General features: G+C 42.7%; 1 protein-coding gene and 1 pseudogene across 1 annotated transcript in view; one reads left to right on the top strand and one right to left on the bottom strand.

Annotated features, from left to right (window-relative positions):
• LOC133509035 (protocadherin-11 Y-linked-like) overlaps positions 1 to 17546 on the top strand; it is a 69355-nt gene that overhangs the window by 34205 nt on the left and 17604 nt on the right. The gene's annotated exons all lie outside the window — the stretch shown is intronic.
• Positions 12795 to 12913, bottom strand: LOC133509268 (5S ribosomal RNA; annotated as a pseudogene).

Below are 17546 nucleotides of genomic sequence, written 5' to 3'. Positions count from 1 at the left end.
AGAGATAATTTAATAAGAAAAATCCAGAAAACACAATGTATGATTCTTTTAACGATTTATTTGTGTGATACACCTGCTAATAAGTATTTGAACTCCTGTATAACAGCTAGAATTCTGACCCTCAAAGACCTGTTAGTGCGCCTTTAAAAGTCCACCTCCACTCCATGGATTATCCTGAATCAGATGCACCTGTGTGAGGTCGTTAGCTGCATGACGACACCTGTCCGCCCCATACAATCAGTAAGACTCAAACTTGTAACATGGCCAAGACGAAAGAGCTGTCCAAAGACACCGGAGACAAAATTGTACAACTCCACATGGCTGGAAAGTGTCATAACCAGAAATCTAGTGTGTATCCAAATGCACGACTCAGTAGACAGGGAGGCAGTTAAAGGAAGGTCTTTACTCGTTCCAAGGTCGTAAGCCGGAGAGTCAGTCAGAGAGAGCAGCAGTATCAAGAGCGTCAAGTTTACGGGGTTGGTTGAAGACGGGCGGAGGTCGGTACACAGGGGATCAGGATCAGGAACGAGGAAGTGCGGGAACGAGGCATGGATGGCAACGATCTGGCAAAACCAGACCGTCCGCTGGGTCCTACATATACTAGGGTTAATTATGTCTGATGAGGCGCAGTTGTGCAGGGGACCTGCACCGTCAGGGCTGGGAACGGCAGGACCATGACAGAAAGGGCGACGGAGAAATTGCAAAGCAGCTTGGTGAACAAAAGTCCACCGTTGGAGCAATCATTAGAAAATGGAAGAAGCTAACTATAACGGTAAATCTTGATCGGAGTGGAGCGTCAGGCAAGATATCACCTCGTGGGGTCTCAATAATCCTTAGACAAGTGAGGAATCAGCCCAGGACTACACGACAGGACTTGGTCAATGACCTGAAAAGAGCTGGGACCACCGTTTCCAACGTGACTAAGACGTCATGGTTTGAAATCACGCATGGCACGGAAGGTTCCCCTGCTTAAACCGGCACGTGTCAAGGCCCGTCTTAAGTTTGCCGATGACCATTTGGATAAGACAAAGGAGTCATGGGAGAAGGTTTTGTGGTCAGATGAGACCAAAATGGAACTTTTTGGTCAGAATTCCACTAACCGTGTTTGGAGGGAGACAAATGATGAGTTCCATCCCAAGAACACCATCCCTACTGTGAAGCATGGGGGTGGTAGCATCATGCTTTGGGGGTGTTTTTCTGCACATGGGACTGGACGACTGCACTGTATTAAGGAGAGGATGACCGCGGCCATGTATTGTGAGATTTTGGGGAACAACCTCTTTCCCTCAGTCAGAGCATTGAAGATGGGTCATGGCTGGGTCTTTAAACATGACAATGACACGAAGCACACATGCAGAAAAACCAAGGAGTTACTCCGTAAGAAGCATATCAAGGTTCTGATGTGGGCTGGTCAATATCCAGACCGAAACTCAATAGAAAATCTTTGGAGGGAGCTGAAGCTCTGTGTTTCTCAGCGAAAGCCCAGAAACCTGTCTGATCTAGAGAAGATCTGTGTGGTGGAGTGGGCCAAAATCCCTTCTGCAGTGTGTACAAACCTGGTGAACAACAACAGGAAACGTTTGACCTCTGTAATTGCAAACAAAGGCTACCGTACCAAATATTAACATTGTTTTTCTCAGGTGTTCAAACACTTATTTGCAGCTGTATCACACAAATAAATCGTTTAAAAAATCATACATTGTGATTTCTGGATTTTTCTTTTGAGATTATCTCTCTCACAGTGGACATGCACCTACGATGAAAATTTCAACCCCCTCCCTGATTTCCAAGTGGGAGAACTTGCAATATAGCAGGGTGTTCAAATACTTATTTTCTTGTCTGTAAATCAGATGCATTTCACCATGGCGTAATTAGCAATTAGCAAAAAAAATGAACGTTGAGTGTGCGTTACCGCCGCCTGTATTAATGACAAATAGGTGCCGGATGAAGACTCTAACCCCACTAAAGATTGATTTCTATGCACATTAAACGTGAGTGTCGGCCATTAACGCGTCTCAGCGTATTAAAGGAGCCGCAAACATCTTGTGAAAATGTCCGGCAGCCCGCAGGACTCCTCGGCGACTTGTTTGTTTGCTTTGAGGCAATCTGCTTGCGAGACGCGACGCTCATTAGCATTGAGCAAATATTTGCTACATTTCCTCAGCGGAGTGTAAGTGACTGCGATCAGATGAGACTGTAACGAGGAATCCGTGAAACAGCACCATATTTTATTTCATCTATGAATCTCTTGGGGGGGGGGGGGGTAATGGTATCCTTCTTGTCTTTTCCGACATAGCTTCTCGAGACTTTTTGGTAGGTCTAGTCATGATGAACATGCCTACAAGAGTTCCTGTCGCTAGCTGTTACTCATTTTTTTTTTAATAACTAGTTTGGTGTGTTTGTAGACGATGTGGTTCTGTTGGCTTCATCAAGCCGTGATCTCCAGCTCTCACTGGAGAGTCAGCACCTCCAAATCCGAGACTATGGTCCTCAGTCGGAAAAGGGTGGCTTGCCTTCTCCAGGTCGGGGATGAGATCCTGCCCCAAGTGGAGGAGTTCAAGTATCTTGGGGTCTTGTTCACAAGTGAGGGAAGAATGGAGCGGGAGATCCACAGATGGATCGATGCAGCGTCTGCAGTGATGCGGATTTTGTATCGGTCCGTTGTGGTAAAGAGAGAGCGAAGTTGAAAGGCGGAGCTCTCAATTTACCAGTCGATCTACTTTCCTCCCCTCACCGATGGTCGTGGGTCGTGACCGAAAGAACAAGATCCCGGATACAAGCGGCCGAAATGAGTATCCTCCGCAGGGCGTCCGAGCTCTCCCTTAGAGATCGGGTGAGTAGCTCGGTCATCAGGGAGGGGCTCAGTGTCGAGCCGCTGCTCCTTCGCATTGCGAGGAGCCAGATGAGGTGGCTGGGGTATCTGATCTAGATGCCTCCTGGACACCTCCCTGGTGAGGTGTTCTGGGCACGTCCCACTGGGAAGAGACCCTGAGGACGACCCGGGACACGCTGGAGAGACTGTGTCTCTCAGCTGTCTTGGGAATGCCTCGGGATCCCACCAGAAGAGCTGGAAGAAGTGGCTGGGGAAAGGGAAGTCTGGGTATCCCTGCTGAAGCGACTTTCCCCCGAACCGTGACCCGGAAAAGCGGTAGATAATGGATGGATAGTTTGGTGTCACTAAAATGGCCCCTTTAAAGCAAAAAGGCAGACTTCTTATCTGGTTTCAAGCATGACTTCCTGAAACCTTTTTTTTTTTGTTGGTCTTGACATGTTTACTAAATTTCACATTGAAACTGAATTTTTATTCATTTACTTTTTTATTAAAATGTAGTTAGTTGAAATTCAGCCTAAAATGGCCACTTTATAAGAAATGTCTTTTTAACTACAGTTTTGAAAGACTTTTTTTGTGAGCATATTCATGACGACCAAATTTCAAGTTGCTACAGTAGACTTAGTTTGGGGGTGAAAGTTTTGGATCCAAGTCTAGTTGACCACAACTCAGCCTAAAATGCCACTTTTGAGCAAAAGCGGCAGACTTCCGTTGTCTTTTCAGGCATACTGGCTTGAGACTTTTTTTTTTTTACAGTGACGAAAATAAGTATTTGAACACCCTGCTATATTGCTAGTTCTCCCACTTAGAAATCATGGAGTGGTGTGAAATTTTCATCGTAGGTGCAATTTATTTGTGTGATAGAGCTGCAAATAAGTATTTGAACACCTGAGAAAAACAATGTTAATATTTGGTACAGTAGCCTTTGTTTGCAATTACAGAGGTCAAACGTTTTCTGTAGTTGTGCACCAGGTTTGTACACACTACAGGAGGGATTTTGGCCCACTCCTCCACACAGATCCTCTCTAGATCAGAAGGGTTTCTGGCATGTGGGTGAGAACCACGGAGTTTCAGCTTCCTCCAAAAATTTTCTAACCCCAAAAACTCACAATACACTGTCGCGGTCATCCTCTCCTTAATACAGTGAGAAAAAAAAACAAAAACACCCCCAAAGCATGATGCTACCACCCCCATGCTTCACAGTATGGACGGTGTCCTTGGGATGGAACTCATCATTCGTCTTCCTCTAAACACGGTTAGTGGTATTAGGACTAAAAAGTTCTATTTTGGTCTCATCTGACCCCAAAACCTTCTCCCATAACTCCTCTGTATCAACCAAATGGTCAATGGTAAACTTAAGACGGGCCTTGGCGTGCTGGTTTAAGCAGGGGAACTTTCCGTGGTGTTCAAATACTTATTTGCAGCTGTATCACACAAATAAATCATGAAAAAAAATCATACTTACTGATTTCTAGATTTTTCTTTTTAGATTATCTGTCTCACAGTGGACATGCACCAACGATGAAAATTTCAGACCCCTCCATGATTTCTCAGTGCGAGAACTTGCAATATAGCAGGGTGCTGAAAAACTTATTTTCTTCACTGTATGGGTCTCCTCATGATTGACAGACCTACCAAATGTCATGTCGCTAAGTCAAACTGGTTTCGGTGGTGTAATTTATTAATAATTTGGGTCAAAACAGAACCCATTGATCTTAAATGCGGACTTTGCTTCAAACCAAAATCGCAGACTTCCTGTTTCTTTTCAGCCATAACGTCTAAAGAGCTTTTTTTGTGGGCCGATTCATTATACTGTGGTTATGTTTAGCAAATTTTATGTTATAAAATACAGCTGGCCATTGGAACTCAATTTCGAAAGAATTTTCTGAATAGCGATGGAGGTGCTACAGAGCTAATAGTTTTTCAGATGTCAAGGATTCCTAAAAAGTAAAAAAAAAAAAAAAATACCTTGTCAACAGTTTCACAGATCAGTGTGAAATTTTTTTTCGAGATGTCTATGATAACAGAACACAGAAAGTCTCAAGGACTCATGCTTCAACTTGAACAATAAGTCAAACATTGTGGTTTGAATTAGCCTTTTTTTTTTCTTAATTGCTCAATTTGACCGGTCAATCCATTTTAAAAATAAATAGTCCCTGACACCGATGAACTTAGACGGACTAGCCTATCATAACAGGATGCACAAAACCTCCCTAAAAATCATCCAAGTCTAGAATTGAAGAACAAGTCCACCATTTTGTAATTTGCAGTAATTTGGGGCAAATTTTAAGGATTTGACGCCTTCCTGCTTGTGACGATCTTCACGGTCGTGCTTTTCCCTTTCCTTCCTCTCACCTTTAAATGTCACCACCTTAAATGACACTCGGAAGACACTTTGAGTGACCCACTTCTTAGATTCGGAAGCCACATCGCTAGCAGCGGGAGGAAGAGGAAATGGAGGGTGAGGATGATCACCTACAGTGTCGCACAAATGAGGGAAGAGAAAAAACATAGACAACAAGTAGTGACGTTAGAACATACTTATGTTGTAAGTCCGCATTTTGCGTTAACTTCAGATTTTTGGCTCCCTTGAAACGAGCCATAAAAATCAAAGCTGCAATTTTTTTCCACACAGTAATGTTAAGTGTGAGATTTTGCTATGTAAAATTTTGAAACGTGATCGTCGTACTCGGCGGCACGGTGGATGTTTAGCACATCAGCGCCTCATAGTTCTGGGGACCTGGGTTCTAATCCAGCCCGGCCTGTGTGAAGTTTCCATGTTCTCCCCTTACACGCGTTGTCCTTTCTCCGGTAACTTCAGTTTGCTTCTACATCCCAAAAAATAAACATGGCAGGTTAATTGAAGACTCTTGTTCGTTTATATGTGGCCTATGTTGGGTGACCAAAAAATGGGTGTTAGCCCCCCCCAAACCCCTTTCACCCAAAGTTACCTGGGATAGGTCCTAGCAACAACAAAAAAAAAAAACTCCTCACTCTTTGGCTTAGCTCAAGCGTTAGGCCTTAACGCTGCTCGGCTAGCTCGTCAACTTCATAAATAATCAATACATCGTCATCACAACTTTGAATGCTAAACTGCTAAATGTGAATTCACCAAAAGTATGGTCGACAAAGAAAATCAAGCGCTAACTTGCTAAACCTAGTTAGCTGCTCGTCCACGAAGTTAACTGGTGATGCTAATCTGTGAATAACAATGTATTTATGAACGTTTTATGATTCCTAAGCAACTATTCATTCTTACCCCAATGATCACTGCCTTTACGTCCGAGTCTTTTTACTTGTCACTGAGGTATTTCGAGCTCTTAGCTTAGCTAGGTCACGAGGCTAGTTTGCAAGCCCCCTAACTAAGATGAGAAGAAATCCAGAGATGTCACTCAGCTAAAAAGCAAAACAACTTAGCAAAAAAGTCAAATCAAAGCCCATAAAATATACTTCTTAATGTGAGTTATGAAAAAAAAGGGTACTGACATTAAAAATTGTTGGTAACTTGCTAAATATATTAGCAAGTTAGCATTCATCTGCCATGATGGTGCTAACCATGGTTTAGAATCTATGTATCTTTGATTTATTAGATATAAAAACATAAAGATCCTTGTGTATTTAAGGTGATGTGGTTTTCGGTCTTTTCTTTTTCTAATGTAACAAATGCAATGCAAATTAAAATGCATCAAATTTCCACATTTACCATTTTTCAAAGATGTTACATTCTTGTTTTTGTGTTTCATGTCATAAATAATGCGAATGTACTGTCCACCTTTTTTTTTTGTTTGTTTAATATCCTCCAAGAATTAATTTCGCTTTCTAGCGCTGATCCATTTTTTTCAAGCCGCTTCTATTTTGAACCCCCCCCATCTTCTGCTGTTTTTAGACTTTTTTTCCATTTTTTTTTCTATTTTTTTTTTTGCATGGATTGTGCTTTTGTGCCTGGCGTGACCTGAGGTGAATTGAGGTGTAAGACGTTGCGTGTCTATCCTCTCGTAGGTGCAGCGTCGTCCAGCAGCCAGCCGGAGAGGGCGGCCGGACTAAAAAGACTTCCTTAAGACAAAAAAAGTCCCAAAGAACTTTTCTTTTTCTTCTTCCTGGTCCATTTTAAACACTATTGCGCTTTTTTTCACGTCTTTGCTGTACCTGTAAGGATTTCTTTTAATGCTCCTTTTTTTTTTTTTTGGAACGAGAAGAAAATATCCGCTACAAGACGGAATTGTTTTTGGACTCCCATGGCCCGGCTGGATTACCTTTTTTTTTTGTTTTTATCCTTGAATGGTCAGCAAACATCTGCTTTAGCCCCCCCCCTTTTTTTTTGTTTTCCCCCCCATTTTTTTGTGTTTATTTCGGAGGTCAGGGTAAAAATTCTGTCAACTCTCTGGGGACAGAATTCCTGCCAGGAAAATGAATTTTATTTAATTTTTTTCATTTTTAATTGGTCCCTCAAGAACTGAATTTTTGGTATACTCAAATGTTTTTAAAAGACTGTAAAACCACTGGCCTAAAAACACAAGAGCTTCTTTTCTTGAGCATGTTTCTAACATGATATAACAGGAAGTCTGGAAACAGTTTAAGCAGGGTGTCTGAAAATCAATATTTCAAAAAAAGTCTTACATCTGGTATTTCCAAGTGAAAACCTTTTCCTAAAAACTAAACCATAACGTTAGCTTCAGCTATCCCTAAACAAATCCCCAAACCATAATACTATCACATCCCAGCGGTGCGGAGGCCGACCCAGATGCAGGACTCCCGGGCAAAGGCATAATGTTCAGTGGGTTTTATTCTTAACTAGAGACCCACAATTGCACAGCCCAAGAAAGCAGGATCCAAAAAACGAGAAACAGGGTTCGATGATTATGGAAGCTAAGTTGCGGAGTAACCCGGGATGCGGTGAAGCATACTCACTAACACAAAGCAACGAACTGGCAAATGCCAGTGACGAAACTCCAACTTAGATACTTGGTCTACTCACAGTGCCTCATGTGAAACAGCTGTGACCGGCGACAGGTGTCAGAGATCACATCGCCTGGAGCGGTGGCCAGGCCACGCCCCTCTTGGCCGTGGTCCAGCCTCGCTCATGGCAAATACACTACTAACCCTACACACATAATTATTACCTTAACTAGCCCTAAGCTCTATCCCAAAACTGCTAACCCACTAACTCTAACCATAGCAAGAGCCTAAATCTAGCAACACGAAAACTACTAACCGTTACCTTAACTAACCTAACCTGAACCCCCAGCCCAAAACCTAATCCAACCCTGTAAAACACACTACCCTATGTGTAACTACCCCGAAGGTCCTAATCCCATCTAAACTGTAAACCAACTACATAGAGCTGCGACTAATGATGATTTTTAACAATCGATTCATCTTTTTTTTTTGGTTTTCAACCACTCGATGAATCAGGGGAAAAAAACAATTTCCGTCCCTTTATTCAAGCAGGACATTTAGAATTGACTTTACAGAAAATGCTGTGACATTTTTTTGAGAAATAGATAGATTCAGTTACTGATTTGGCCTCTAAGATGTTTGGAAATGGGCATAAATCTGGATAATCATTTTTCAAAATGAAAACATTTGCAAACATCTTATTTTAAGCGAACACAAAAACAGCTTTCATAAGGGCTACAGAAATCGTAGACTCCTGTTGAAAGGCTGAAATTCTGAGCAGTTGGGCAATTTGAAGTTACACAAGGTCTCTAAATAATTAACCCGTTATCATAATTGTTGTTTCATTCCATAATTGATTAGTTGCTGATTCGTCGATTAAACACCCACCACTAACCCTACTCGAACCCTGTCCTTCATGAACTCCTGTGATAGCCACTAAGCCTCCAACCCAGTGACCCTAACTGAACCCAACACTCATCCTAAAACTCTTAACTGTAATCCTAACTAACGCTAAACCCCGATTCCAGGGGTCACCAACTATTGTGAAAACGACAGCTACTTCTTCTGTACTGATTCATGCAAAATTACCAAATCCACAAATTCATATCGAATTGTAACTTGAACTAACCTGAATCCTATCTCGAACTAACCACAAAACCCTCATTTCAAAGGCCCTAAACCGAACCCAAAACCACTGACCGCTATTTCAAACCCTGCTAATTCTAGCCCAGTAACCCAGTAACCACTAACCTCAATCGCTAAGTGGAACGTATGCCACTTAGGGCTCTATTTTAATAGATATTAATAATTACTCAAAAAAGTGCCCCTTCCCCACTCCTCCAAAATTTTTTAGTTTATCAAACTATTATCTCATTTTCTGAACCACTTATCCTCACAATGGTCGCGGTCAAACATATTATCACATGGAGAATTGTGATGTACAGATGCAGTATGGTCTCAACGAAGTAGTCATATTTCATAAATGAGAGGTCTTCATTGTGCAGACACCCTGTTCAAACAATTGAATATTATACCACAAGTTGTGTAATGTGACGTGTTCAAATAACGGCAACAACTGCGTGATCTTTCAAGCTTTTTTTTTTTTTTTTGCATTAGCATATACTTTATCTAATGTAAAAATACAAATCAACCAACCCCCCCCAAAAAAGAAAACCTTTTACCTAAAAGCAGTTTTATTTTTTATTTGCTTACCAAAGTGTCTGATCTCAGCCATCTCGCTGTTAGTCGCTAGGCTAGGTGGCAAAGCAAAGTGGCTAGGCTGTGTGGCTAGGGTAGAAAGCTAGGCTAGGCTAGGTAGCTAACGTGAACGACAAGAAGTCAAACGTCATGGAAACGATCAAGACAATGTTGTGTTGTACATCGACCTGTGTGGTATTCGTGCTTAGCTACGTGCTAAAAAAAAAAAACACTTTGAGTGTCGCCTTGACTTACGAGTACCCCGACTTAAAGAGTTTTTTGAGTTACAAACTGTTTCTTTTTTTTTGTTGCTCTTTATTACGAGGCAAAATTTGCGACTACAAGCTGCAGTTACCCCTCGGAGTGAAAAAAAATTACTTTATTGCTTATTTATTTTCATCATAAAATACGGTACTAGCTAAAACCGCTAATGCACTTACAGCCATCTATTGAACAAGGACCAAAATATTAAACGAGAACATTTGCAAGGAGTGACTCCTGACGTCATTCATTAGGCCACGCCCCTTAAAGGGACACACCCAACATATGAATATGACCGTGCAGGAAGTAATTACATAATTATGTTATAATTATAACTATTTTTAGAATCTCTTGCATAATGTTTACTATGTTTTTGTTAGAATTTCATGCTAGGTTTCTTAATTAAAAACACATTTATGGTGTTTTGTGGAATATGGAACAGTTTAATTGCACTTTAATTCGTAGGTATAATTGATTTGATATACATGTAAATGAAGTTACGAACATGATCACGGAAAAAATTTAGCTCGTAAGTCAAGGTGTCAATCTATCTGGAATGTTGTCTCGGGTTAAAAGTGCTGATAAATGCTAGCTAGCGGTTTATGTGTGGACATCACTGAAAATGGTCTACTAATTTAAGCATGTATGTATCGATTTGACGCCGACCGAGCTAATGAAACCATCAACGTTGATTCACGGTTTTGTATGATTTTCGAGACAAAAAAACAAAAACGGCATGTTAGTTAACTTGTAAAGTAATGCTTATTACCACATTAACCTTTTGTTAACCAAGTGGGAGGAGTTACTATGTAACATCTGAATACACCTAATCCATTCCTCTTAAGCCCCGCCCTCCATGCAAGCTGTCAATCAAGCCTTCTTCTCAACAATGCCTAATAGTTGAATGGACTATTTATTGCGCGTGTGTAACAGTGGTTTGTTAGTGAGTATGTATGTGTGAATATTATGGGATGTAGTCGTTACTGGGGGGTTGGGGGGGTGTAGCAGGAAGTTGTTCCTATGAATGTATTTATTATAATCATTATTATTTGTATTCACACATTTTTATGACAATAAAGTTGTGCCAATCTCATTGACTGTATTGATTCTGTCGCCGTGAAATTTGGTAGAAATGTCTCGAGCAGACCCTCAAAAATAGTCTCAAAGAACTCCATCCTGAAAGCCTCTTATTTTGAAGTTCATTTTGGCGAGTAACACCGAGTCGAAACTCAGCCCCCAGAGCCACTTAGACTTTGCGACATCAAATTTGGCAGGCATGTCTATCATGAGTAGACCCACAAAAACATAACAAGACCCCACCCAAGTCTGAAAAGACACAGGAAGTAGAGTAAGTCGTATCATTTGGGTTCAAACCGACCGTTTCAGACTCAGTTTGGGCATTCAGACAAATTTAAAATGTAGCCCTCAAAGCCAGTTTGACGTCTATCCATCCATGGATTTTCTTAGCCGCTTATCCTCACAAGGGTTGGGGAAGTGCCGGAGCCTATCCCAGCTGTAAATGGGCAGGAGGCGGGGTACGCCCTGAACTGGTTGCAAGCCAATCGCAGGGCACAGAGACACAAACCGCCGCATTCACGACCACACTTAGGGGCAATTTGGAGCGTCCAATTAATGTCGTAATGAAACGTGAAATTTGGTAAACATGTATAACATGAATAGAGCCACACACACGAAAAAAGTTTCCAGAAACCATGTCTAAAAAGACTGCCATTCTTGTGAGACGGTGCCACACACAACACTGCAATGAACATGTAGAAACAGATTGTTACAAAGTGTACTGCAAACTTTTTGCTTGGCCCAAATATTTGTTTAAAAATTCAAAAGATATATACGGTGGGGAAGATAAGTATTTGAACGCCCCACTATATTGCAAGTTCTCCCACTTAGAAATCATGGAGGGATCTGAAATTTTCATCATAGGTGCATGTCCACTGTGAGAGAGAAATTTAAAAAAGAAAAATCCAAAAATCACAACTCTTTCTTTTATTAACGATTTTTGTGCAGCTAATGACCTCGCACATGTGCATTTGATTCAGGATACTACATGGAGTGGAGGTGGACTTTTAAAGGCGGGCTAACAGGTCTTTGAGGGTCAGAATTCTAGCTGATAGACAGGTGTTCAAATACTTATTTGCCGCTGTATCACACAAAAAAATCGTTCAAAAAAAATCATACATTGTGATTTCTGGATTTTTCTTTGCAGATTGTCTCTCTCACTGTGGACATGCACCTTCGATGAAAATTTCAGACCCCTCCATGATTTCTAAGTGGGAGAACTTGCAATACAGGAGGGTGTTCAAATACTTATTTTCTTCACTGTATGTGGAGTGTCATATTTGTGGTTTTCTTCGATAGCAGACTGCTCATGGGCATTCTAAATGCTAGAAGAGTCAGCATCCTGTGCACAAGTGTGAGAAAACAAAAATGTTCCCTCTCAAGTGACTGTCTGTTGTTTTTCGTACTCGTTGCATGTCACAGGTGTCAAACTCAAGGCCCAGAGGCGTGATCCGGCCCACCGCATGATTTTATGTGGCCCGCAGAGGCAAATCATGTGTATCAAATTCCATGATTTTTGTTCAAATCTGTCCCAAAATTTCAAATTGTCATGTCATAAATGAAAGCGTTGAGCTATTGCGAGCATTTTTGTGTTCCCAAACAACAATAGTTGGAAAACCCATCACCCTTGATTTCTGATTCCAAAACGAGTTCATAAATTTCATGTGTAAATATGATGAGGCAGTTCAAGATTTTTATGGTTTCACAGTCATAATGGCCCTTCTGAGGGAAACCCTAAGTAAAATGTGGCCCGTGACAAAGATGAGTTTGACACCCCTGGTGTATGTCATCCTAAGGCGACTCCAACCATTGGAGACAGATTCCCTGTGTGTTGTCACATACTTGGCCAATAAAGCTGATTCTGATGGGCACGGGGTACTACCTACCATTGTGCGAGACTGTACTAGACTTCTTTTCCTTTCGGCTTGTCCCGTTAGGGGTCGGCACAGCGTGTCATCTTAGATGAACGCATATTTGTTTGGCACAGGATGCCCTTCCTGACGCAACCCTTCTGCATTTAGGCGGGGAGAGAAGCTTACAGCACCTGGTATTCCCAGGCGGTCTCCCGTCCAAGTACTAAGCTGGGCCAAACCCGCTTCGCTTCTGAGATCTGACGAGATCGGGCGTTCTCAGGGTAGCGTGGCCGTAAGCGTACTGTACTAGACTGTGCAAGCTGAACTTGATTTGGAGGCACTTCAAATGTAATCAGGACTCCCGTTTTACACAAGTTTAAATATGGATTCAAAAAAATAAAATAAAATAATCATGGTCCCTATTTCTACATACTGTAACGCTGCATGAAAACAGGGGTGTGTAGACGTTTTATAGTCATTAGCCCAACTGCTAAATCAATTTTTGTATTTATTTCTCATTTCAATTTACACTATTGAGTTAATTCATTAAACAGCAACATTGGTATAATCCTGCTAAGCGTGTCCTGTTCAACCCGCGCCATCCCCGAATTTTTTTTTTTGCTCACGGCTGTAAATTTATACATACACGGGAAGCCGTTTCAATTTTAATTGAGGTTTCGGGAATAATTAACATTCCAGAGCTCGCATTTAATCTTATTTGGTTTCGGGCCTTTTTTTGGGGGGGGGGGATCGCGAACATCGGATCGCGCCGCTTCCTATCGCCATCCGTGTTGCGTTATCTTTTGTGGCGAATACCCAGCCAAAGATGTATTTTTTGCACGCGCGCGAGTGTGTACGCGCGAGCTTTTCCCGTGCGCGTGTTTCATACTTAGTACTGCCGTTATATTTTAATTAAAGCTGAACAGCGGGTTTAATTACTGCCATGATAAACAACATCTTTCTCATTCGCACGTCTTCAAAGCGCGGCCAGATACGCACGCACGCATTCACTTCTTGGGAGGAGGGTGTGCAAGATGGATGATTGTGTGTACACGTGTTCACGCGCACGCACACAATGCACAGTATCAGTGTGTGTGTGTGTGTGTGTGTGTGTGTGTGTGTGTGTGTGTGTGTGTGGTGTGTGTGTGTGTGTGTGTGTAGGAGGGGGGGGAGGGTGTCCAGAGAGCGAGATGGTGATTAGTGTTGGGATTTTGGGACTGTGGCCTCAGTTTTCATTAAGAGACATAAACTCACATGTGCTACATCATCTCACACACACGCACACACATTATGTATGTGTCACAAGTCAAGCGTACAACACCACTGGACATTTCCTTTTAAGTCTTGCAAATAGAGTAAATACATAATTCCCCCCCCTTGCAGGAAGTTTGGCTAATCAACATGAAATTTGGTAGAAATGTCTGTCACGAGCTGACCCACAAAAAAATTCTCGAGAAGCCTCGGTTGAAGAGTGCAGGAAGTTGGCCATTTTGGTTTGAAGCAGTCATTTTGGAGGCATTCAAGCCTGTTTTCAAGACAAATTTCTCCTCTAGGTTTTGGGCAGTTATGACAACATTATTAACCACATATGGACAAAACTACATTTCAAATGATTTGAGTTTTTATCCTTGTGTTTGTGTGGAATCTCCTGGTGAAAGTTTGATGACGAGGCAAAAAACACTCAAGTCATTTGAAAATCCCGCCCCTGAAGCGCTTTCCACTTTGCACCATGAAACTTGGTAGGGATATGAATCATAAGTAGATCCATAAAAAAGTCTCAAAACGTCATACTTAGAAATACACAGGAACTCTCCAATTTTGCGTCAAGGCTGACATCGTAGCGCCAGTAAATCCAGTTAAAGTTAGCAAAATAAAACGTTTTTTTACATGTCTATGTGTCATGAGCAAGGCTGGACCACGGCCAAGAGGGACGTGGCCTGGCCACCGCTCTGGGCGGTGTCACCTCTGACACCTGTCACCGGCCACAGCTGTTTTCCATGCGGACTCGAATTAGAGCATGTATTTAAATTTGGAGTTTTGTCGGTTCGTTGCCTTGTGTCAGTGTGTTGCATTCACTGCCAGTTGGATTCCCCACCACTGTAGTGTAGAAGTGTAGTGTTGAGTTATCCTCGTCACAGCGATTCTGTGCCCTTTGGTTAATCCCGTCCTGTTATGCTAATTAGTTTGCCCCATAGTCATTGGACCTTGCTTTAGCATATCTGTACCTCTGCCTTTTTCTTCACTGATTTTTGGAATCGACCTGTGTCCGACATAAAACAACATCTTACATCATCTCCTCGTCTTGGAGTCCTGCATTTGGGTCCCCCCACCGCTGGTTCGTGACACTATGTCTACATGCAGACAATACTTAAAAGAACATCTTCTCAAAAAGACACAGGAAGTTGCTCATTTTATTTTCATTTGGACATTTCTGGACAGTTTTGTCCCATCCAGACATCCATTTTCTTTGCCGCTTATCCTCACCAGGGTTGTGGGGAGAGCTGGAGCCTATCCCAGCTGTCAATGGGTAGGAGGCAGGGTACACCCTGAACTGGTTGCCAGCCAATCGCAGGACACGTCAAGACAAACAGCTGTACTCGCAATCTCACCTTGGGGCAATTTAGATTGTCCAATTATTGGTGCGTGTTTTTGGGATGTTGGGGGAAAGAAGGGTGGTACAGTGGATCAGCTGGAAAACGTTGGCCTCACAGTTCTGAGGTCCTGGGTTCAATTCCAGACCCGCCTGTGTGGAGTTGCATGTTCTCCCCTGTGCCCGCATGGGTTTCCTCCGGGCACTCCGGTTTCCTCCCTCATCCCCAGAACATGCAACATTAATTGGACACTCTAAATTGGCCATAGGTGGGATTATGAGTGCAGCTGTTTGTCTCCATGTGCCCTGCGATTGGGTGGCGACCAGTTCAACATGTACCCTGCCTCCTGCCCGTTGACAGTTGGGATAGGCTCCGGCACTCCCGCCACCCTTGTGAGCATAAGCGGTGAAGAAAATGGATGGATGGATGGATGATTTCTACCAAATTTGAAACCCCTGCATTAGCTAGCTAAATGAAGCTACCTTGCGTTTTTTCACTCGTGTGTGGGCGGACCGTTGTGGAAAGGATTGACAACTTTTCATACATCACCAAAATGTGGTGGTTACCTCCCTGTCAGAATTTTTTGTTATTGTTTCAAAGTTTTGTTTTTTTAGGGGGGAGGGTGAGCTAATTGTTTTTTTTTTTTTTTTTTTCTAGTTTCTACTTGCTAAGCCTTTTTGTTTTTGTTGTAAAACATCACGTAGCAGCTAAAGAGCACATGTTTTCCCCCGGGAGTCCCGAAACCCTTTGAAAAGAAAGGAAATTTGGGATTTAACCGCAAGCCAAATGAAGGCCGGCATGAGCGCTAATAAAGCGCCACGGCGAGCGGGCGTTACGACGGGAGATAAAGCTAACCAAGTGTTTAGCAGCCATGCGTCACAAATTAACTGCGTCGGGAGTGGAGCCGGCGTGTTTTGGCGCCGTGAATCAGAGAATAATGAGAGTTTATTAAGCGCTCGCCCCGCTCAAAGTGGCAGCGCGAAATGGACGTTTAAAAGCTCAGCGGTAATTTAATTTTCTTTTTTTTTTTTTTTTTTTTTTTACGAGCGGAACACTGTCTGCATCCGCAAGCGCGAAAGGGTCACACTCGCACGCTGGCGTACCTGTACGGGAAGAAATATGATGATAAATCATTTCAAACCTCCCACTGAAAATTTCATTAGCCCCTTTTCACACTTCCCATCAAAGCCGGCTCGTGCAAAAATGAGCTAATGCGGGACACGGAAGACGAAAGGAGAGCCGTTAATTTCCCGGCTTCCGTCGTGGTATTAAAGTTAAAACGGAGGCAGAACAGCGGTTGTGTTTAAAGGGTATCGCAGGGACAGGGGGGTGAGGTTTATTATCAAATACGCAATTGTATGGACGTGTTATGTTGAAAGCAATTGTCGCTGCCTTCAAATCGAGACGAAAGCTAAGATTTCTGACTGTCCCTGAAGACACCTGACGGGATTTGATAGATATATGTATCCACTTCTCTTATTTTGCTAGAGGAACACTGCGATTTTTGACTGTCCCTGAAGGCGACGCTCGACAGATAGACCAAGTAAAGGTGGATAAATAGTTTGAGGTACGTGGAACAATTGCTCAGTTGTCGTCTGAAAGGAAACCCATGAATTGAAACTGTCCCTGAAGGCAACGCCCGACATCGACAATGGAACATCAAATCCACTCGAGGCTTACAAACGTTAACCACAGCAATAGACTAAAACTTTTGTTGTCCCACTTTTTAAAACGGTGCCACTTGTCACGGTTTACGAGGATGAGGTGTCGAAGTGGGCCTTAAAAATGTCTTTAAAAGTATTTGTAAACTTGCAGATACCCTGTAAAAAAAAAAAAAAAAAGTAATTGCAGGTGCGTGTGCGTTTGAGAGTCTTTGTGAGTGTGTTCTGACTGTCCTCGGTAATGAGGAAACACAGTGGACTAGTTTGTAGAAGGAACCTTCCAACCTCCATTAGTGCAATAGTTACAGTGTGTGCTTCAAGTGTGCGCACGTGCATGTGTGTGTGTGTGTGTGCGTGCGTGCACGCGTGTCCCAGGCTGTCCGCAGTAAACAGTGACTTCTCATTAAAGCTTTCTGCTCGGCTGCCGGCAACTCCTGCAGACCGCCATGATAATCCACTTCCCTGAACACACACTCGCACGCACTACACATACACGGTCGACACACACATACACACACACACACGTATACGCACACACTCGCGGTGCCTCAGCGGTCACCTGTGGCGAAGATGAGAGAGGAGAAAGATGAGAGTGTGACGGAGGAGGAGGAAGGAGACACGAGTAAATATTACATTTGACATGTTTCGTGCAGATCCCCTCCGATCTAGAGGAGAGAGA

Source organism: Syngnathoides biaculeatus, chromosome 11 (genome assembly GCF_019802595.1).
Source record: "Syngnathoides biaculeatus isolate LvHL_M chromosome 11, ASM1980259v1, whole genome shotgun sequence".
NCBI lineage: Eukaryota > Metazoa > Chordata > Actinopteri > Syngnathiformes > Syngnathidae > Syngnathoides > Syngnathoides biaculeatus.
Note: the sequence above shows the minus strand (reverse complement) of the source record. Positions and strands in the feature narration are given on the sequence as shown.